This window comes from Palaemon carinicauda, chromosome 32 (assembly GCF_036898095.1).
Source record: "Palaemon carinicauda isolate YSFRI2023 chromosome 32, ASM3689809v2, whole genome shotgun sequence".
In the NCBI taxonomy this organism is placed as follows: Eukaryota; Metazoa; Arthropoda; class Malacostraca; order Decapoda; family Palaemonidae; genus Palaemon; species Palaemon carinicauda.
The window spans coordinates 26,574,669-26,598,965 of record NC_090756.1 but is presented as its reverse complement, the minus strand read 5'-3'; the positions used below and the strand labels follow the sequence as shown (position 1 = coordinate 26,598,965).

General features: G+C 40.6%; 1 long non-coding RNA gene across 1 annotated transcript; it reads left to right on the top strand.

The window, feature by feature from the left end:
* The first annotated feature begins 11,769 nt into the window (after positions 1 to 11,769).
* Positions 11,770 to 13,774, top strand: LOC137625754 (uncharacterized). Its single transcript, XR_011040894.1, has 2 exons — positions 11,770 to 12,175; positions 12,469 to 13,774. It is a non-coding gene; the product is annotated as an uncharacterized lncRNA (long non-coding RNA).
* Positions 13,775 to 24,297: the final 10,523 nt, after the last annotated feature.

The following is a 24,297-nucleotide window of genomic DNA, read 5'->3' as shown; positions in this document are numbered from 1 at the left end:
GCGGGGGTAATTAACCCTCGTTAAAAACTATTGGCTCGTCATTTCAGCTGCGCTAAAAGTAATACCCTTTGTAAATAGCTAAGGTTTGTATGGTTAGGAAAAATACAAATTATCTTCGAATTTGTCATTTTGCTGTGCAATAGACTCTTGGATAAAAGAAAATGGGTTGATTTCCATTCTTTCTTTTTTTTTTTTTTGTATTTATATGGCATTAAGTAGGTATATCTGTGGGTACAGTTTTAAGAAAAGAATTTAGATATTGTAGCTATTGCATTACGTGTATATACTTATGGAATATCTTTTTGCAGATAATGGCATACATTGTCGCTTCGAAAGGAAAAAGGTCTAAAGAGTTTGAGCACCATTCGACCTACCCTAGGGTTTCTCCAAGAAGAGAGAAAGAGATTTTGAGCAGAAGAGACACCTGATGAGAGAAGAGAAAATACCTTTCTACATGCATCCAATATGTTAAAGGCAAGTATCACAGATAGAGACCATTGGTGTTAATCTTTTATGGTACGGCTAATTTTCCCTTTGTGGGTTTTTTTTGCAGACCTAGATCAAGTTTAAATTTTGAGTTTTTTATAGCCCTTAAGCTAAATGAGACGACGGTGTGTATAGAGTATGTAATCCAAGGTAAAAAACACAATAATGAAGAGTGTCTACTTTTGATAGGACACATAACCAACTTCATATCAATTTAGCATTACTTAATACTATTCAGGACACTTTTAATGTAAAATTCACAAATTTCTTTTACCCAGCTGAGCTAACATGTCCCCCAAATTTCTAACTGATCCTGTCTGCAGTTTCAAATGTGTAAAACATTCTCGCACATAGAAATTAAATCTCGAAAAATAGGTGACACTAATGAAGGTCCATACTAGTATTTAATTCATCATGTGTACTATGACACCCAGCAGAATTAGCAATCATTTTAAGACCCAATAAAGATCTATACATGTTGCAAAGTGTAGCATTTATTTACACTGAAGTAAATTTTTAATTAGTATTTCCATAACCAAGTAAACGTTATTGATAATGTATTTGTTTAATTTTTTAGGTGATCTTTACAGCAGCAACAAAGTGGTGTACGAGACTTACCAAAAGCAGAGCCTTCTCAAGTCTAGATTGACATTGGAAACTAACAATGTGATAAAAGGTATATATGGCAAACAGACTAGAGTTTTGCAAGGTAATAGGATTTTATAATAGGGATTTGAAACTCCATATGAAAGGATGATATCCAAATAATTGAATCTCTCGTAAAGGGGGTAGCACCATCAGTGCATTAACTTGAGGCTGTACAGTATCATTTTGGCCACTAGCTGCCCTTTATTTTAAATCTTCATCTATATATGGGTGATGAATGGACTCCCAGACCCCATTGCTTGAGCCTTATATCCAAAATTCTTGTTTGTTCCGTAACCGAAATACAAACCACGCTATTTAATATGGGTATTACTTATTTACATGGGGTAATTACTTTCGGCTTAGCTGAAATGACGAGCCATTAGAATTTTAACGAGGGTTTACTAGGGTAGGGAGGGGTAGCTAGCTACCCCTCCCCCCCTCACACACCTGTGACTAGCTCACTTTGCTTTTGGCTCAGGTGATGAACAGACGTGTCTGCTCCCACCCTCGCTTATTGACAGCCTTGATCTTGTTTTGCTTTTTCTTTGCAGTGTGCTTGGAAGTTGGCCTCTACTATGCGGAAGTGTCCTAGATTACCGGACCGCCCTTGGGGTACATATATGTCGGCGGTCGAAACGGATTGTGTCTACCTCCCAGTGGGAGAGGTTTTCCCGGCGCCGGAAGAAGAAGTCCAAACAGGATATTTCTCCTTCAAGGGTTTCCTTGAAGAAGGAAATTTCCAAGGACTCTTCTTCCGTAGCCCGAACCTCCTCCGAAGCTCCCACTCAATCGATCTCTCCCGAAAGGCCGTCGAGTGGTAGCGTAGGCCGTACTTATGTTGACCAACCTCGGGGAGAGGGAGAGGGAGTTGCCTCCCATAGCAAGGCAGCTCCTCCTCCTCCCCGGGGGGGGGGGATATTTCTGATAACAATGTTGCTAATGATTTGTTACAGCTTTGGGCTTCCTTGAGGCTTAAGGGTTCACCCTCCAAGGAAGCCCTGTTTGACATAATCAGGTTGGGGGCTGCTGGCAAACAGTCGCCGGCAGTAGCAGAGGTTGATCCTCTGTCTGTTGTCGATGTTGTTGTGGCAGGGGCTTCCGACGAGTTAGGTCAATCCCTTGCTTTGGTTCCTGATGCAGCTGAAGGCTTAGTTCCCCCCTCCAAACATCCTTCGAGGGAGGAGCCAAGTCCAACAGTCTCTCCTGCAGGTGATTCTCTCCCTCGGGGGAGTTCACTGACAGAGACTCCTCTTCGGGGGACTGATGATGGTCTGCCTGCCGCCCCCAGAGGTCGTATCAGATGGAAGGCTCGCCTTCCTCTTCGCCGTAGAGGCCTTCCTTCTCCCCACAAGGGAGTTAGGAGGCACCTCTTCGGTTCTTCACCTTTGCAGTCCCCCGCAGAGGATCCTCCCCACCGTACACCGACCGTTGCAGTTGCATCCCTGGACCTCTCTGCTGATCGTTCACGATCTTCTTCGCCTGCCAGACCTTCGGACCTGCCATCTTCGTTCCTGGCTGCTGACGCGCTGTGGGCGCCCATGCACCCCGTTATCCAACGGGCTTCGGTCCCTTCAGGGCAATAGGGGCTTTCTGACATTGTGAGTAAGTCCCTTAAGCGCCAGGTATCCCCTGCACGCAATTGCGCACAAGCGCCTGCCTGCTGTGAAGTTTTTTCTCCGTAAACCTTCACCTTCAGAGACAACACCCCAGCGACCTCCTGCAGCTGAGACTACACGCCAGCACACTCCTGCGCGCCAGCGTTCTCCTGTATGCCAGCGATCTTCTCCTCGCCAGCGTACAACTGCACGCCCTCATCTGGATGCGCACCACACGCGCCCACAATCTCCTGCTCGCCAGCGCTCTTCACCTGCTCGCCAACGTTCGCCTGCGCGCCCACGACCTCCGGATCTGGGCGCAGGAGGGAAGAACCTTGCTTCTCCTTCCCTTCAGCGATCTCCTACTCGCCGTCAGACCTCGCCTGCTCGTCAGCATTCGCGCGCAGTCACCAGTTCCTGCTGTGCGCCCTCCTGCGTGCCCACGCGCTAGGGGTAACTCCCCTGCGCGTGCCCGTTCTCCTAGAGCCCGTCGAGATCCTGTGCGCGGACAATCACCTCCACGCGCGCAAGCGCTTGCACACCCTTCTGCGCTTCCTCTTCCTGTACCAGATCGCGCAACCGCACGCCACCGATCTCCTGATCGCATACGCGCCATCGCTCGCCTGCGCTCCATCGCTCGCCTGCGCGAACCAGGCAAGATCCTATCGCGCAAGCGCCAGCGCGATTCCCATAGGGAGGCACAACGCGAGCCTACAGAACGAGAGCTGCCAGGTCGTCATCCTCACGCGCTGGTCACGCAGACCAGCGCGCTCTCAGGAGGGAGTGAAGTCTCCAGATAGGTCCAGGAACCAACCTCCTTCTTCCCTTTCTTCTCAGGCAGGCCCAGTTGTCGTTTCTACTCCGAAGGATCACCCGATCCCCTTCCCTCCAGAGGGAGTCTCTGACAGCACAGCTGTCAGTAAGCAGCCATGGTTTGGGTCCCTCATCAGAGCTGTCGTGCAGGCTGTCAAATCTGCCTTCGCTGAGATGGGCCTCAAATCAATGGCGGCTCCAAGAGTCAAGCTGGCTCCTCTTGACATCCTTGATGAAGGCTCCCTCTCCTGTGTACGAGGATTTTCCGTCCTCGGGGGAATCTTCCAAGGTGAGGCGTTCTCCCATCGCACCAATGGGAGAAACCCCGCCTCCCGCAGGAGAATCGTCCCGGGTTGGGGCGGAGAAGAGCCCTCAGACGTTGTTGTTGGAATCTTGTATTCCTCCCAAGACAGTCCCCAAGTCATCCTCAAGAATTCGCCCAGAGCCAACAAGACCCGCAGAGAACGTCCATGTGTCCCCCCAAGAAGAGCCTTTCTGCCAGTTCTCCAGGAGGGGAGCCACAGGAGTCAGAGCATGCCTTCTGGCAGGTTCTGATCCTGATGAGGCATCTCAACAGTTTTCCTGATCCTGAGATTGCTCCTCGAGAGGGCAAGGACACGGTCCTGGACCGAGTCTTTGGCACTCAGAAGCCCGCTAAGGCCAGTGCAGCTTTGCCCTGGTCCCAAGGTGTGAAGAGTGCCAGGGACAAGGTTGAGGGCCAGCTCTCCGAGCTCGCCTCCTCCAGCCGTTCCTCTGCTAGCAACAAGCTCCTCCCTCCTCCTCGTATCCGCCAGAGGAGGTACTTTGAGATCATGGAGGAGCCTTGTTTAGCTCTTCCCTTGCACCGCTCTGTGGAAGAGCTTACCAAGGGAGTCCCTCTTGAGAGTCTCTAGCCGGCAAGTGACTTTCTCGACGACAGAGATCCTAAGCCAGGAGAAGGTTGCGAAGTGTGCCATGCAGGCTACTTCGTGGCTGGACATCTGGCTGGGGTCTCTTGGCATCCTGTTGCAATCCGAAGACCTGTCTAAGGAGAGCACCAGGAAGGGCCTGGAGACCTTCCTCTCGGGCACCCGCATCCTTGAGTTTCTAGCCCATTAAGTCTCGAACTTGTGGGCCAATTCGATCCTGAAACAATGTGATGCGGTGGCAGAAAGGTTCCACGCGAAGGTCCCAACCGTCGAGGTCAGCAGACTCAGACATTCTTCCATTTTGGGGAAGAGTTTGTTTGAGCCTAAAAACATGGAACAGGCAGCCGAGAGGTGGAGGAAATCCAACCAGGACTCCCTCCTTCATAGGGCTCTTACATCGAAGCCCTATAAACCTCCGGCACCTCAACAACCTCGCCCGTCCAAGACGACGAAACTGGCTTTGGCAGCAAAGACAACGGTGTCGAAGCCATTTCCTGTCAAAGACAGGAAAGGCAAAAAGTCCTCCAGGAGAGGCAAGAATTCTAGAGGGAGTGGCCGAGGCCGCAAACGCTAGGATTGGCAATCCCCCTGCATGTCCACCAGTGGGGGGATGCCTTCAAATTTGCTCAGACAGGTGGCAGCAACTCGGGACCGATTCCTGGACGATTTCCGTAATCAGCCAAAGATATCGCGTCCCGTTCATAACATCTCTACCTGCCCTGACAGCGGATCTAGTGTCGTTGAGCTCCTTTGCCATGAGATCGGCAAGGGGGCAAGGCCTACGGGCAGAAGTCGAGACCATGTTAAAGAAGGGCGCTCTCCAGGAGGTCGTTGACGGTTCCCCAGGCTTCTTCAGTCGACTCTTTCTTGTAAAGAAGGCGTATGGAGGCTTGAGACCAGTCATCGACCTCTCGGCCCAGAACAGGTTTGTCAAACAAACCCCGTTCAGCATGGAAACGGCGGACACGGTCAGACTTGCAGTGAGACCACAAGACTGTACACTGGACCTGAAGGACGCGTACTTCCAGATCCCAATCCATCCGTCTTCAAGGAAGTACTTAGGATTCAGTCTAGACAACAAGATCTACCAGTTCAAGGTGCTGTTTCGGTCTCTCCACAGCACCTCAGGTATTCACCAGTGTGTTCACCCTGATTTCTTCGTGGGCACACAGGATCGGCATCCATCTCCTCCGTTATCTGGACGACTGGCTGATCCTGGCAGACTCGGAGTAGACCCTTCTTCAACACCGAGACAAGGTTCTGGGACTTTGCCAAGATCTAGGGATCATGGTAAATCTTGAGAAGTCTTCTCTGCTTCCAACTCAGCGACTGATATATCTAGGCATGATCTTGGACACCAATCTCCACAAAGCCTTCCCATCAGACGACAGGATAGCAAGGCTGAGGAGGGTCGCAGATCTTTATCTCAGACGAAAAGAACTCCCAGCCCAATCGTGGTTACGTCTCCTCGGTCACCTTTCTTCACTGGCCCGTCTAGTTTCAAATGGTCGCCTCAGGATGAAATCCCTGCAATGGCGACTAAAGTCCCGGTGGAATCAAGGACACGATTCCCCGGACGTCTTGGTCCCTATGGGTCCTGCGGAACGGACGGACCTTCAGTGGTGGGTGACGAACGAGAACCTACGAAAGGGAGTGGATCTTCTCGTCCTCCCCCCGGATTTGATGGTGTTCTCGGACGCCTCAAAAAAAAGGGTGGGTGGCCCATGTTCCGAACCACAGGACCTCAGGCCTCTGGTCAGAATCAGAAAAGTGCCTCTACATAAACCTGCTAGAAATGAAGGCCGTATACCTGGCACTTCTACAGTTCCAACAATACCTGGCGGGTCACTCCGTGGTGGTGATGAGCGACAACACCACGGTAGTGGCTTACATCAACAAGCAGGGAGGTACCTTTTCAGAGCAGCTATCCCATCTTGCAGTAGAGATACTGAGATGGACCGAAGTCCACTTTATTCCACTATCAGCTCGCTTCATTCCAGGCAAGAGGAATGTGCTCGCCGACAGTCTGAGCAGAGCGTCTCAGATAGTGAGTACCGAGTGGTCTTAGGATCGTCTAGTAGCCAACAAAGTCCTGACTTTGTGGGGTTCCCCGACGGTGGATCTGTTCGCAACAGCTTTGAATTTCAAGCTTCCGCTGTACTGCTCCCCAGTCCCGAACCCCAAGGCACTCTGGCAAGGTGCCTTCCAACTACAGTGGGACAACATCGACGTTTACGCCTTTCACCCATTCTGTCTGATGAGAAGGGTACTCAACAAGACTAGAATATCAGTCAACCTTTCGATGACCTTAATAGCTCCGCTATGGCATCACGCAGAGTGGTTCCCGGACCTTCTGCAGCTCCTGACGGAACTCCCGAGAGAACTTCCTCCTCGACACGAGCTACTCAGACAACCACGTGCCAACATCTTCCACAAAGCTGTAGCATCGCTGCGGCTTCACGCCTGGAGACTATCCAGCGTCTCCTCACAGAGAGAGGCTTTTCGCAACAAGTTGCTGAAAGGATGTCTCGACACCTGTGAAAGTCATCCGCAGGGATCTACCAGGCAAAGTGGAGAGTCTTCTGTGGTTGGTGTCGTGGAAGGGGTATCTCTCCACTCGATGCCACTATACCAGCAATACGGGAGTTTCTCATGTATTTGCGGGAAGAAATGCGCCTTTCAGTCTCGTCAGTGAAAGGCTATCGCTCAGCCTTAAGTCTTGCCTTCAGGCTCAAAGGAATGGACATTTCCTCTTCGCTGGAACTTTCTCTACTCATACGAAGTTAAGAACTTGCCTGCCCCCAGTCGGAAGTGAGACCTCCTCCATGGAACGTGGTTCGAGTCCTCAGGTCTCTTAAGAGACCTCCTTTCGAACCATTACGCCAGGCTTCTGATCGCCACCTGACTTGGAAGACGGTGTTCCTACTTGCTTTAGCCTCGGCCAAGCGAGTCAGCGAACTTCATGGTCTCTCGTATGACATCGCCCATTCAAGGGGATGGGGGGAGGTAATGTTCAGATTCGTCCCTGAGTTTGTTGCTAAGACTCAAAATCCAGGATTGTCGGACCCTCGGTTCGACTCTTGCCGGATTTCGAGTCTCCGTTCTGTAACAGATGACCCAGACCATCTCCTACTGTGCCCAGTGAGGAGTCTGAGGCTCCATCTTAAGAGAACAGCTGCAATTCGTCCTCGGGCGCAAGCATGGTTCGTGAGCACAGGAAGGACGAAGAGGAGGGTCACTAAGAATACAATCTCAGCGTGGATTCGCAGGGTTATCCATCATTCCCTGAATCCCGACCCTCCTCCGTCACGTCGCCCTAGAGCACATCTCAGAGGCATTGCTACGTCCCTGGCATTCAAGAAGAATTACTCAGTGACGCAGGTTTTACAAGCAGGGGTTTGGAAGCGTCAAACGACCTTCACAGCTCACTACCTGTAAGACGTGACCCATATGAGGCTCGATACGTTCTCTATCGGCCCTGTGGTGGCTGCACAACAGCGGGTTTAAACCTCAGGCTCCTTAATGGAAAAGTAGCAGAGGGTTGAGGGCATTGTTACCTGGTTTTAGTCTGCATGAATGAAAAGGTATGCCTGGCCCTTATTCTTTTCTTCATTCTCCCCTCTCGGGGAAAGCAGCATCCTGGGTTCTCTGCACAGCCGACCTCAAACCACTGCAGGTAAACCATGTTTCCTTGTGTTCCTAGTATTAAGATAATACTGTCACGTCCCCATACCCTTACGAGGTGGTATTGGGAACGTCCTATCTTAGAATTCCATCTAAAGGACTTCGGGTCAACTTCCTAAGACGAGTCCCACTTCATTCCTTCACACACAAGCTTACGTAGGCCACGGTCCTTGCAGAGCAAGACACTTGCGAGGTGCAGGGACTCCTTATCTTGAGCACTGACACACTCAGATACTGAGTCCACGGGCAAAAAGCCAAAAGCCAGTAACGGCTGGGACTTATCACCCTACCTAAGGGTTAAGTCATCCATATTAAATAGCGTGGTTTGTATTTCGGTTACGGAACAAATGACATTCATAGATAATTTGTATTTTTCCTAACCATACAAACCTTAGCTATTTAATCAAACTTGCCCGCCAGCCCTGTCCCCCGGGAAGTCCTACCTCTAAGCAAAGTGAGCTAATCACAGGTGTGTCAGGGGGGAGGGGTAGCTAGCTACGCGAGTGGGTAGTAAACCCTCGTTAAAATTGTAATGGCTCGTCATTTCAGCTACGCCGAAAGTAATTACCCATATTAAATATCTAAGGTTTGTATAGTTAGGAAAAATACAAATTACCTACGAATTTGTCATATTCAATTCAAGAATTGGTCCTTTTTAGGTCCTCGACAGTCTCATGATATTTACCAGTCTCCTTGGCAAGACTTGAATTTAAACAGTATTCTTTTCAATCTTATTTTCATGAAGTTATCAAATTTAAACTTAGCGTTGTGTAAGCGAAGTTAAAATAAATTTCTTTATCAATTTAAGTCAAAAACAGCATTATTGTCTTCTAAGACTTGAATAAACCTTTTTCAGTTTTAGCTTCAATGTCTTGGGTGTTGAAAGCATTAACCTTACAATTAATGTGATATTAGTCAGAACTTTTTAGCCTCTCAAACACTTGTATGGGGAAATATTGGATACAGCACTTTTAAATGTATAAAATTTATTTTAAAATTATTAAGGGTATCCCAATTACAGTTATGTTGCTGTTATTTGATATTAGTTGGAACTTTTCTGTCTTACAAATCTCTTACGTGGGAAAAAATGTATTGGGCCCTCACTTATGAAGGTCTAGATGTTTTAAAATAATTTATATCTAATTACGTTATCATTGCTGTAATTTAGTACATCTGAATTCACTCCAATGCAATTTTCAGGTGACTGCCCCAAGCCAGCAAATCATGAAAAGGCTTTGAGCCCAGAAGATTTTCTTTCAAGTTCGTCGACGAATTATGTGACAAGTTTTGTCTGAAAGGCGGCTCAAGAGTCAACAAGTTTTTTTGCAAGACCAGAATAGAATACAAGATCTGCTTCTTGAAGTTTTAAGTTCTTTCAAGATTTGCTGAAGCACCAAACGCGTCTTCATGTATAAGTCACACATGTCTAACCCCTAGTGGTGGTTAGGGAAAAAAGTGTAAAGTGCCGCCTTGTGACAAATGATACTTTAATATTTTTGGTACAATTATTTCATGATTTTTCAATTTATGTATTTCTGTAGGAGTGTAATCATGCCACATAGATATAATATTTCTTTTTTATTCTTTTTATTGTGCAACTCTAACAATTTTTTCTGTATACAGCATTGTTCTCTAGTTTTGGGTAGTGACATAGGCTCTGTACCAGTGTCTTCCGCTGTCTTAGATTAGAGATCTCATGCTTGAGGGCACACTCAGCCTCACTATTCTACCTCGTTTCTCTTCCTCTGGTTTTTTTGAAGTTTTTATCTTATTTTTTTTCAAGTTTTATAGTTATATACAAAAGATTTATTTTGCTATTGTTCTTAAACGTCACTTCTAGTTTTCCCTATTTCGTTTCCTCACTGGGCTATTTTCCCTGTTAGAACCCTTCGGCTTATATCATCCTGCTTTTCCAACTAGGGTAGCAAGTAATAATAAGAATAATAGGACTACATTATATACATTTTAAAATGCAAAATTGACTAATTTTAAGCTATTCAAGAATCTATAAAAGAGATATCTTTCAAGATCTTTATATTGAATATTAATGTTTCAAGTTCGTGACCACCAGCTTCATAATTTTCAGTCCTTTTGACAGAAGTTGACAGCTGATAGTTTTCAGTTATTGTTTGTCATTTTCACAGCTAACTCCCCTCCTTTATCCCATTGAGTATATGCGTAGCTCTTTACATAAAAAGGAACTTTTGAAATTTCTATCCAAAAATTTTAATTCAAAACTCCACAAGATTGCTAATAGACAAAATTGAACAAAAACTGCTAGTTAGTTTGAATACTAGCTAGCAATATTCATGTGACTTTCAGAGAATCTGTTTCAAGATAGGTCGTTTTTTTTTTCCAGTTCATCTTGACTAAATTTTCATGTTGGGAATTTCTGATTTATTTCAACATTCGGTTTACATATCATCTGTCGACTTTGCATTTCATTCTTCTTAAAAATATTCTTATCCATTTCTACAGGACAAAAAAAAAATGTCAAAACAGTGTAGGAAATACACAGTTTATTCAAAATATTGCAAACAGTTATTTATGATTAAAATGGGCTTTTTTGTTCCATATTTATCCATATTTACTAGTTAATATTAAGGCAATAAAATGACATTTCTTTTCCGTTTAATTATGTATACTGTTTTTTACATAGTATTTATGGTAAATTTAGTGCCTATAGTTTAGATATGCAAATCTTAAGCTAGACACAGCAGTTAGCACAATTTCAGTAATGTAATTTTATACCTATGATTAATCCAATAATGATGAAGTCAATAATACTTATGATAATAATAGTACCTGTATTAATAATAATGTTACTGTTACAATCTAAATGTCTCGCATGAGCACTTACACATTACTGGTCGACTGAAAAATGAATAAATTTTCTTTTATAGTACAGATAGCTATATATGCAATAGCCATAACTAGTGATTACTTTTTGGAACTTGAAACTATGTATGGGTAATTCATTGAACAAAATTAGGAACATTTTATATCATAGTTGTTGACTTTCCTCTTAAAAAATTAGTTCTCTCACCCATCACTTTTGTTCTGTAAAGTCTTCTTAAACACATGCCTACTCTCTTTTATTTTCTATGAATTTTTTGGACCCTCCTGGTTTTATTTCTTCATTTTTATATATCAATTTATTCATCTACTGCTTCGCTGACAAGTTCTCTCTCAACCCTTTTCATTCCGAGCCCTGACCATCTCGCTGTTGTGTTCTCTTCCCTTTTTTCCTTGACACTTTTAACGCGATGTTTTCCCCCCAGTTTGTTGGTATGTAATATGATCACCTTACCTTATTACAGGAATGAAGCTTGGCATTTTGAGCCATTTTTTAAAGGTCTTAACATTTTTCTATACCATCGGCCATGTTTCTGATCCCTGTGCTTCGTAATATAAATTTTATATGTGATTAAGAAAAATTTATTTGAACAGAGTAATATTTTTCAGTGGGAGGCCGTTTCCAAGTGAAGTCATGAATAGATGAGGGGAGAATTCAATGGAAAATAAGTTTAAAAGGTTCAAGAAAAAGAATGTAAATTTGTTTTATAGAATACAGTACTGACATAAAAGATAAAATTTAGTTCTTGTGTAGTATATAGAAAGGGGCTGTTGTAGTTGAAGTCTAATAAATTCTGGAAGTATACTTAAGTATTTTGGGTAGAATATTGTTTTGGAAAGAAGTTTAACAAATATAATTTATTTTCAAACTAGGGATATGTTGAGTTCTATAGGTAATTTCATGGATGAAGTGATCGCTAGACAACAGAGATTATATCAGTTTACCAAACCAATCTTTAAGTTTAAGGAAACTTTTTATATGTTTTTGTTTATCAAAGTTTTAAGTCTTAAATGTTCAATTTTGATTTAAATAGGCGTTAACCTTTCATGTCAGGCTTGAGAGTCCAGATTTAGACTATAGGAATTATTTATGTGGACAAAAGTATCATGATGTATTTTGCTTTCAACAATAGAATTTTGTGTAGATGAAAGCATAAGTTAGTGTCGATTAATGTATTGGGAAATGTTTAACCCTTTCACCCTCAAAGGAAGTACTGGTACGTTTCACAAAACCCATCCCTTTACCCCCGTGGACGTACCGGTACGTCCTTGCAAAAAAATGCTATAAAAATTATTTTTTTCATATTTTTGATAATTTTTTGAGAAAATTCAGGCATTTTCCAAGAGAATGAGACCAACCTGACCTCTCTATGACAGAAATTAAGGCTTTTAGAGCAATTTAAAAAAAATGTGCTGGGAAAAAAATAACCCCCTGGGGGTTAAGGGTTGGAAATTTCCAAACACCCTGGGGGTAAAAGGGTTAATATGCAACACATGAAGAATTGTTAGTATGAGAGAATCAAATGAGTTAGTATTTATTGTAGAAGATAGTTTTTAATAAGTATATTTATAGATAGATTTTTTTTGGAAGTAAATACTAATTTTTTTGAGGCTCCTGAGTGATGTGGTACTTGAAATAGCTGACTTTTCAAATATTAGATCCAGGGAAGAGAGTATCGTCTCACTGTTGTAGTACAAGTTATAGAAGCACTTGTTTTCCCAAAAGATATTATAGATTCTAGTATATATAGTCTATATTCTGAGCCTTTATTTAGTAAACTACCATCAATATTGATACATTGTCAAAAACCTACTCTGTTATCACTAATTATATTTATGCTTATAGATATGTAGTTACTCTATATTGTCACTGTAATTGTAGATATTCAGTTAACCCTTTTACCCCCAAAGGACGTACTGGTACGTTTCACAAAAGCCATCCATTTACCCCCATGGACGCACCGGTACGTCCTTGCAAAAAAAATGCTATAAAATTTTTTTTTTTCATATTTTTGATAATTTTTTGAGAAAATTCAGGCATTTTCCAAGAGAATGAGACCAACCTGACCTCTCTATGACAAAAATTAAGGCTGTTAGAGCAATTTAAAAAAAAAATATACTGCAAAATGTGCTGGGAAAAAAATAACCCCTTGGGGGTTAATGGTTGGAAATTTCCAAAGAACCTGGGGGTAAAAGTGTTAACTAATAACCAATATCTAAATAAATTTAGTTTAACAGTATCATGTCAAAATGATGAAATATTGAGAGTAACAAACCAAGAGATTACGTTCTTTTCAATTGCAAAGAAAGTTTTCAAATGCCTAAATACTAAATGTAAAACACTAGGAAATAACTTTTTTTTTTTTTCTTTTGATTGCAAAGAAAGTTTTCAAATGACTAAATATTGAGTGTAACATGCCAATAAGCGATTACCTTTTTGTTTCAAAATACAAAAAGCTTTCAAAGGACTAAATATTAAGAATATTTAGATGAAATAATGTTTACTCATGTGGTTTCCAAGACCTGATTTTTTAGCAAAAGGGTTATTGGTAAATTCAATATTTTTTTACATTTGGTAATGTAATCTGTAAACCTCACTTGTATATGTATTGAAATTTTGCCTACACGAATGTTTAATGCATCTATGATAAAGTAGGAGTTATTGTTTATGTTTTTGGGTAAACTTTGCAATTGAACCTACGTATTTGGAACTTCTGTATGTTGCAGTATGTATTCAAACTTGACTGTAGTGGCTGAAATTTTTTATGCATCATTTCTAGATAATCACATTTTACTTTGCTTTCTTGAAATTACCGAATGTCTTGTCCTGTGTCTGTTCGGGAAGAAATTGCTCATAAAGATATTCTGAAGAGAACTTCACGATAAGGTTAATATTACTGTTCTTAGTGTGTGTAAAACAATGAAAAAGTTATTTTATATATGTTGAAAGAGTTAAAGACTACTAATGTACTACCAAAAGGTTGTTTGACTTCGTAATATATTCTCTCTCTCTCTCTCTCTCTCTCTCTCTCTCTCTCTCTCTCTCTCTCTCTCTCTCTCTCTCTCTCTCTCTCTCTCTCTCTCTCTCTCTCTCTCTCTCTCTCTCTCTCTCTCTAATAAAGTAAAATGTCGCACATTCGGCTTAGTTTATTGCAGAGTAAATTTTCATATAAACACTTAACATTTTAGTATACTTATGCATTTGTTCTTACACAAATACAAACTAGAGATCTTTCATAGGAGTATGCTATCAGCGAAGCTGGAATGATGATTTAAACTTTTATCGAGGTAGACATAATTGCTGGCAGTTGGAGGGTAGGCCCCGTCCACTCTCCAGGTAGAGCAGTTTTCAATTTGTCTTTGGCTGCAGTTTAGTACTAGAGGTGCTACTCTGCTGTCTAACATTTTTAATCTTCTACCTTCTGATTGGATCCTCATATTCAAGGGATTTTCAATGGAAGAAGCTGAGGATACAGTGTTTCCTGATAACTATAAATGTGAGCGAGTTTTTGGTGGTACCTGCCATTATCCAGGGTACTTTCTCCAGCCAGGCAGCAATTCTGTTGCTGTTCTATCCTTCAATATGACCTTAGGGAAATTAGGTTTCCTTAGATATCGCTGGTGCGCCGTTGGATAAAGTTTTTGTTGTCAACCGAATGTGAAAGGGAAGGGCTCTACCTCTCTTCTATCCTCCAGTGTCTAACTGACCCTAGAAAGGTGCCAAGGACTTTTCACGTGGTTGTGCTGTTTAGGTAGCTTTCCCAGCAAGAGTATAGTCCAAGGTTTGCATAACTTTTCCTTGTCACCTGCCTCTTCACCATGTCATCATAGAAGTGCATCAAGTGTTGTTCCTTGCAGTAAGAAATCTCAGCATGCAACTCTTAGAAGGTGCCTGGGTACTCTGACTTACACTCTTACCAGTACTTGTTCTCATGGCATGTGGAGTAGGTACCAAAAGTTGCCCCATTGAGTAAAGAAACATTGGCAAGAGCACCTCACATAGAAATGAGCACATGCGCTGTTGGTCTGGATTCAAAATGCTACTCTTCTTAACCCCTTCCTAAACATTTATCTCTTTCTTTGTCAGGAGAGAGAAGTGGTGATTGCTTAGAACTTATCATTGGGGATAGTGTTGGCACATTGCTACCTGTGTGTCATCTCGTTCCAAGACACGATTGTGCAAAGAACTATCACTCTAGGAAGTAGTATCATGCTGTTACAAACAACAAGGAAGAGGATCCGAGGATATTTTAGCCTCGCACGCAAGGCAAGAAGTCAGTTGCTCTCCACAAGCACATTCACTACAGCTCAAAGAATCCATGCCCTTCAGTCCATATCGCCGCCAGTCTCCATGCTCGAGCGGTCGCTGTGTGACTGTTACTGCTTGATCAATTTGACACGTGCTTGTCGTACTCCTGACAACTAGACTTCCCACATGTTCTTCTGTGACTGTTTGGTCACAGACTTTTGGGCTTCTGTTTCATTATATTCCCATAACTTGTATGGCCTACAAGATCTTTCACGAGCTCCATGTTTTCCTATGGGTCTTTCCCTTTGTGTTTTGCCTTCTTGAGAAAGTTTCAATTGTGTTTGCTCCTTGTGATAAGTCGTCTTGTGTTTGCTCCTCCCCATAGTCAGGTCCCTCATGATCAGAACTTGCATTCAAGTCACCAGGGAAATTTGTTCCTTCGTAGCACCACCATTCCAAAGGTCTTTCGACGCCCAAGAGCTTCAGCATGCCAAGACTGTCCTACGACCTACTGTAGATCTTCCCATGCTCGATGACCGGTCCAGGCCTTGAGATGTTCCCACACTCGTTCATGTGATATGTATTGGATCTGGTGACTTAGGTCCAATCTTATGCCACTGGTACGATATCTCGTTTGCTTTGCAAAAGCTAACATATTTAGTACTCCATTATTCTTGGAGAGCCAAAGACAATTTAGTCATTGAAGGAGACCAATGAACACTCGTTCGTCCATGCTTTCTCCATGTGGGATCTCCCCATTCCGTTCGCTGACCAAGTAATGTTTCCCTTAGCCTTTCAGCCTATTTACCTGGTTTACCGATTGCTCAACAGTCTGCCGATTATATCTGTCTCAGGATAACTGGCAGCATTCAAGTGCCACACTAATTGGTATCTGGATTAGCTATTGATCTTCAAAGTACAGGAAGATCTACCCATCTTTTTTAGTTCAGGACATCAAAGAAGGCATACTTTTCTAGCCTCTCTACAGTGGATTACGGTTCTTCCCATCTTCCTCCCTCAAGGGACAGTGGGAAAAGGCTGACACTTGCCCTTTAACCAGATTTTAATTTATAGACTTTGTACTCTTCTCCTTCAGAGGTTCAGCCTTTGCTCAGTAGCAGCTCCAAACAGCCTTTCCTCTTTAAGAATTCAAAATCCCTTTTGGGACGTCACTTGAGTCTTGGGTTTCTCACTCGGACCCTGCAGGAGCCCACAATGGGGCATCAGATAGGGTCTGATACCAAGACTACTACCAAGCCTTGGCCTCCCCATTACAAAACATACCCTGACATTTTGTCTGTCGCAAGTCCTTCTCAAATGGAGGAAGGCCTTCTCCTTTGATCTGGATTTGTGTCTGAGCAGATTTTCTCTACACAGGTCCAGATTTAAGTCATTGGTCTTCTTTATAAGTAGGGTCAGGTTGATCAACTTTTCTGTCCTATGAGGACAACGACAACCGTTTCTTGCACCGAAACGGTAAAAAAGATATCCCAGAATATTACTGCCTTTTGACTCGTACACCTTAAGGATGAACCTGTCATTGGTGCTAGTCCTAAAGATAGAAGTCTGGTATGGCAAGACTACCTTCATTGCCCACTACCCTGGATAATCTTATCCTTGGTTCTGTGGTAGCTACTGGACATGGCTCCCACACAGAACAAAAAGTATCTGGTCTAAGGTAGCACTTGAAGTGGAAGTCGTGGAGTTGAGGTGAGAATGTGGCCATTTTTTCCTTCCCATGTATTGAAATGGAGAAGTTTCATTTTGTATGGAGGTATCTTGCCATCCTCCCAGACAATGGGAGGGTAGAAATCCATTTCTCAAAATGATCATGCATTCAAAAAAATCCTTATGGATATATACTCTTCAATTAACACCTACCTGTCTCCTGGTAGGTCCCTAGCTAACGCCTGTGACATCTTTGACCTGAGGTTGACAGGAATCGTCATATTTCCTTCCCCCATAGGACTAAAGTGCTTTGGCATATTTCCTGGATTTGTAAATCATCCACTTTGGTTATAGGGACTTCTCCCTCAGTAGGATAAGTCTCCTATTAAAGGATGAGGGTCTGTATTCATGTATGTTACACTGCCTGACTCAGCCACCCAGAAAGTCATAGGTTAAAAGTCTAAGTGAAGGTCACTAGATGGCAAGGGGGGAAGGCCTACTCTTCACCTGCCAGCGATGATATCTACCATGATAGAAGTTTAAACGACCATTCTAGAATTGTCAAAGTAATACTCCTATTGAAGGACTGGTTTTTTAGAGTTGGGTAGAATAAAAGTTAGTTTTAAAATTTTGTTGTTAAATAGTCATTTGGGTTATTTTGGTTAATATGGTTAGAGATATGCAATCTTGTCAGTTATGTGGTTGAGAGAGTTTAGTTTCAAGCCAGTTTAAAATAATTGTCCTCCTTTGGTGGCCTGGAGCTGTTTGCAGTGAATCTCATTAAAAATTTGCCCTAGTAGTCAAGCTAGGTGTAACCTTAAAGCTTGTAAAGGATTTTATTGCAGTTTTAGGATAAGATAGTTTTATTTTCTAGTCAGAACTAAGTCATTTGAATAATAGTATAGACTCCTTATGTTGGTTTAGTTTTATCTAATGGTACAGTATTCAACAGTGCCCTTTGAGTGTGTGCTTGGTCCATCCATATACCAAGGCACTTCCCCCAATTTTGGGGGGTAGCCGACATCAACAAAGAAACAAAACAAAAAGGGGACTACTCTCTACGTTCCTCCAGCCTAACCAGGGACTCGGCCGAGTTCAGCTGGTACTGCTAGGGTGCCACAGCCCAACCTCCCACAATTCCACCACAGATGTGCTTGGTACTGAGGGCAATAATTTTTTAATGTTGCTGACCCATGTCAACACAGCCAGCATTTATAGAAGGCCAATTTCTAGCAGATAAGGTTATGTATAGTTTAATTTCAGTGTCCTAGAGTATTTAGAACGGTTATGGCTTTGTGAAGTAGCTCATTAGGTTAGAGGTGTCAAGGTTGAATGAGCTAAATTTCTGCGTCTTTCTAGTCCTTTTTAGAATCTCGTTTGGCTTTTTGTGGTGTTTATGCAAAGGACTTTATTGTATTAGATTGTGGTCTGTGGAAAAGATATATAGACACAGCTATAGTCAGGAATTAGCAACTAAAAGTTTTAGACAATAGCTTGCAGGGTGCTTCATTATTGTAAAGTATGGCAGACTTGCAACTGTTCCCTAAGAAGTTGTTTTGAATAATTTTCGTAGTTTCAGCTTGACTTTGATTAATGCTTAGGTAATATGCTATTAGAGTACTATACAGTATTAAATTGCACTACTTGACTTTGACAATCCATTTTCTTTAAATGATCTGATTTCTTTGCCAACTTTCTCGCAAATGCAAGTGAAATAAAAAGGTTTATTATAGAAAATTGAGTTTGTGCATGCCTAATTGTTGGTTTTTCTTATTTCTAAAGGTGTATTTTTGGCATTTTATAAAAATGCATGTTTTCAAATGATTTCATTTTGAAGTAAAGTCTAGTCCCCTTCAGGTTTTTGTCCGTAGATAATCAGATTTATTTGTCATGGGTAAATTTTAATCCAAATATTGTAAGTTTATCATACAATAAAAAAGAATTTCATTAGTGTGCCATATATCAGTTATTCATAATTATCATTTGCTTTTTCATTTGAGCTAAGTAAAATTCGTCAACTATATTCTGTTGGCCACTTGTTAATATCTTTAAGTAAAACCATATGGTGTTTGAAGTAGAAATATCTTTGCCTTATCCTTGAAAATTAAATAGTTCTGTAAAGCCTAGAAAATCTTGAAAAAGCTGAATACATTTTTTATTTATAAATTGCCATAAACAGACCAGTTTCTTAGTGTTGTGAATTATTCTTAGTTTTATAGGTTCATGAAGTGATTAAATAAAGACCCTTTCTTTGGACTCTTAAAAATCCCAATGTAAATATTAGTTAATTTTCTGAGAAAAGAATGATAAATGAATACTTTCAAGTATATTTTTCAAATTAAATAATAGTCAAAACTTTTTAAGCAATTTGTAAGTCCTTGAGTATATTTAATCTTTGAAAACATGCATAAAAATGCCATCATCTACATTATCTTTATATTTCCTTTCATGAGCAATTTCTTATCCAACTAAAATGTTGAAATATCATGTAAAGTGAAGAACTATTGTATTTTGTAAGAATCCACAAGAGGTAGATTTTGAACAACCATGCATACCCTGTTTTAGTAATCAACTTTAAAAGCAGTAGCAGCATAATCATGAATATAGATTATTGAAAGTATGTCTATTTAGGTAAAAGGTTTAAAGTAATTAAGTTAAATTTGGCTTGATTTAAAAATGTTACCTAGTATCAGTCAATTTTGTCTAAAAGGCTGCTAAAATATTAATTGTTTTTCAGTAAATTTGATCAGGGGAAAACTGGACTCCTAAACAAGGGTAAAAATTTCTGTCTGGTTATCAATGTACAGTATAGGTGACAGAGTTCTCATGTTGAATGCAAAGTCAAGATCACAGTTAATACATGAAGTAGGCTATTACTAATCCTACGTCTGTGTGATGATAGTAAAGATATAATAGAGATAATCAAGATTTCAAAGTTCCTCTATCACGAGACACGTTGCCGATACGTTAAAAATGACCATAAAAATCGTCCGTTAGAAAATGTATCGGTGACAAGTCTTGTGATAAAGTTAAAAAAAGATCTTGGTTAATTATTTTGTCTTTACTATAATTGCATATATATAGGATACGTATCTGCTTGCTTATATGCATTAACTGTGATCTTGACTTTGCATTTAACATGAGAATCCTGTCACATTTACATTGATAACCAGATATAAATTTTGACCCTTATATGAGAGTTGTTTCCCCTGATTAAGAGAAAATAAGCTTTGACATTACGAAGTTTTGAATATATAGAAAAAGGTATATGATTTATTTAATGTACAACTCTTGTAAACTGAAAAAACTATAAAAAATGTATATATGATTTTTCAAGAATAAAATAAAACTTTTTAAGATTTAAACCTTATTTTATTTACCAAAATTTTTTTTTTTTATTTTTTTTTACAATTGTGTATATTAGTGTCCCCCCCAAAATAGGGGCTGACCTTGAAGGACTGAGTTGGCAGCTAACCAATGAGCTTTTTGCCCTTCTGTCCTGCCACCAGAGACCAAATGAGAGTAAGAAACGATCCCGGGGGAACTCCCGCGGCAAGTCTGGAGTCGTGAGTCCCTACGCTTCGCGAGGGAGTAGTCTGGCATGCGACAACTGCATCCGATAATCGGAAGCCATTTTGTGTCATTTGGATAATCTCCATTTGGTAACTCTTGAACTGGGTATAAAGATAAGCTCAAAAACTCTAAGGATGTTAATACCCCAAGACTGGTGTTGAGAGTTTGTCATATTGGTAGGAGTTATATTACAAGGCATAACCAAATTTTAGAGGTTTTGAAATGTCATACAATCAAATGAAACACTGACTTAGAAAAAATTCTTAATCTGTTATAACTTAGTGAATAGGCAAACTTTACAATTCCACTTTGTTAACTTGAAGCAAGGTTATCTTGTGCTGTATAATTCTGACTCCAGTTGAAGCAACTGGAATAGAGATATTTAAAAACTCATTCAGTGATAAAAGGTCTTTTACTCCATTCAAAATTCTCTAAACTTTTGCCAGTCAAAACGCATCCATTACTAACATTATAACTAACAAAGATTAACATACAATGTTGCATTAAGACAGGTACTTTGGAAAACCATAGAAATTAAAGACTTTTCTTTCAATCTGATGTTTATTAAGGTAAATCAATTTAGCTATGTATCTTAAAAGACCATAACATAGTACATAATCAAATGCTTAGCTCTGCTATGATAACATAATCTTAAAGGAAAATGTGATATAACCATAGTTATTCTACAATTCTCTTAGAGTAACAATACTTTCATAAGCAGAATAAGTTCAACTATAATGTAAAAATTCACCAAAGTATGACAATATCTTGAATATTACCATCGGTGTCAAGCAAACGTTTCTTCATAACACAAAAAGTTATCTGATTACCATAAAATATTTCTCATCTTTCCAATATATGTCTTTTATTTGCTCTGAAAACAAACAGTGTTTGTTCAATTAAACACATGATTTATGGAATACAGTACTGCTGCGTGTGGTCTTTGTGCTATACAACCTGAAATACATCTATAATATATCATTGCATCATTATCAACACTGAAAAGCCACCTGAATACGAATCGAACATCATTATCGTTCAGACATTTCTAGTATAGGTAAAAGTCCCAAGTCCATTAAAGTATGGAGTTACTTCAAGTACAATTTCTTATACCAGGATAATATCTAGTGGAACTAAAGATGTGTCCCAAACTATATGATTCAATACCTCTAGTATCGGTACTATTATGATATTCAAGCTTATTAGGTGTTAAATCAAGAGCTTATAGCTTGCCCTACAATGATGTAACATCATACAAAGCTTACCAGCAAAATAAACTGAAACACTTGTCACTGATACAAAGACTACCTTACATACCAAGGAGTTAATCTTAAACGAAACATATTCCCTTTTCAACACAAGTGAAGTCTATGAGGATAAAAACAACCTGCTGGGTATATAAATACATCCATCTTTTTGTACTCCAGCCATAAAAAACTTAAGGGCAATACAAATAACTACCAGCACTCAAGGAAAAGCAACAGATAAGTACCTGATGCATTGAGTAACCCAAGTCCCAAGAGCTTAGACTGACAACTATGCTAAGAAGAGGACAAAAAGTCTGACTCGACCTGCAAAGTGCAATGGGACATCTTCAGTCTATTCTTAGTATTCAAGAAAACCTAACTCCTTTCTACTTCTGTCATACTCGCAGATGGTGAGAAGTAGATTGCATTGGTATTTGAAAACCGCAGGTTGAAACTCAAAGGGTCATGACTATGACAAAAACGTACAAAACACCAAAGTAACCAAGGTATTGGTAATCAAATATCTATTCATCAATCATCCAAATTACGGAGCTTCGAAAGAATGAGTATAAGAATGAGATAACCAGTACATCAGACCTTCCATGTATAATAAATAAGATCAATATTTGAATACACAGATGCAGTTTGAGGAAGCTAAACCCTTGCATAAGCAGCCTATGAAGAGAAGAGGTAACTATCTAGAATAACGAAGTCGCTAAGCTTCCCTTGCAGCAGACACACCAACCTATGAGCTCTAATTAACATAACCAACATCAGAGATATAGTGACCATGAGCAGACTATAAAAAGTGGACTAAGATAGCCAAATTTAGAGAAATAGAGACCAAGAACCAACTATTAAAGATGGACAGGAGTACATTACTTGATAAGATCAAGGGCTATCACTCTACTTGGGGTATTAGATGCAGATCTTTCTAGAGATAGATTGAGGGACGGCAAAATATCCCAACAGCCACTCTTGCAAACATATCTCACCAATAATGCAAACAGGAGGGGAATAAGTCCCAGGGCAGTCAACTACAACACAATACTTGTGAACAAGAGCTAGTACTTTATCCTGCAGATATTAAAAAATACATGAGAGACTTACAATCAAACAAGACCCTGCCACCTACTGCACAAACGCATCAGTCGAAATTGTCACTGATGAAGCAGACTACATAGTATGCCATCATAATTCTTAGTGAAAGCAGCTGTCAAAACAACACTCAAGAACAAGTAACTGATGACTAATCTAGGTCTGGAATGCATTCAGAAACAAAAGTGCAAACACACAACCTAGTAATCACACTTAAAATCTAACAATAAATTCTCATCCAACTGCTTAAATGTACCACAAGAAGTTGTCAGCCCCTTCTTATTCAACCAAGTTAAAAAGAAAGTAGTGCAATTTTCAGCTTTTAATGCTTGCAGAAAAGAAGCAGTTGGCTTGAGTGCTCAGAAGTCCCATTTTGAAACAAAATGGGATCCAACCATGACTGATGGAAAATATAAAGTGTGTATCTCATCGAGACAATAGTAATCAAACGAGGAAACAAAACATCATCTAAATTATAGAACCTCCCCATTTAGAGTAGAAAAAAAGTCTACTATGGTACCTCCCTATTTGGGAGTAGAAACAATATCTACTATGGAATAACTATGAACTCTGATTTATCATAAATGAAGAGATTGAAAAAACATTAAAAGACAGAACAAGGATCTTCATTGCCAGACCATCTCTCAACTAAAGACAGTGTATCACAGACTAATCAAATACAATAAACTGATGTCTGCATTTGAATAGAGACCCACTTGTAGCCAGACTAGCACAAGAGTAGCCTTCGAGGACTCGAGCACAATCATTAAGATATCATCTTGACAAAAGTTTCCCAGCGGCAAGCAGACATTAGCCTACATGACCTAGCTAGCGGCACAGGCAGTGAAAATAGAAAGGCTGAGCGACATACTGTATTAGGATGGATAGTAATCCATCATTAAATATGATGGTCAAGGACTATATCAGTCTACTTAAAGGTTGCTCATTAATAACAGAGGCAAGGAACAGTAACAATGCTATCCTTGCAACTGACAAATAAAGAGCATAGAACCAGCATACCAGCATATAGTATGATTAAACTTCACGAATTACTTCCTTAAGTGTCCAAGTACCTCTGAAGCAGGAGTCCACATCATTATACTCCTTTGCCTCAAAGAAAACACCTTCTATCCACCACAATACTTGACCAGAACTTGGATGGACTAACAAACAAAAAAAAAACCTGTTTTGCCCAATCCATAAATCTTCTTTCTGGTTCCTGGGTAATAGCCAGGACAAGACTTATAAGATTATACTACAGTACTACCACTTTTGCCAATCTTCAAAATGAAAGATTTCATACATACTAAGACAGACCAGTTAATATAGAGTCCATAATTCAGACACGAATACTAACTAAACTAGAATCTAATCTATATGTAAATTATACTGAGAATAAAGAACTTTTAATAAAGATCTCAGTCCCAAATGCAAAGTGGTATTCACAAGTAATCATAAACCAAAACTGACTT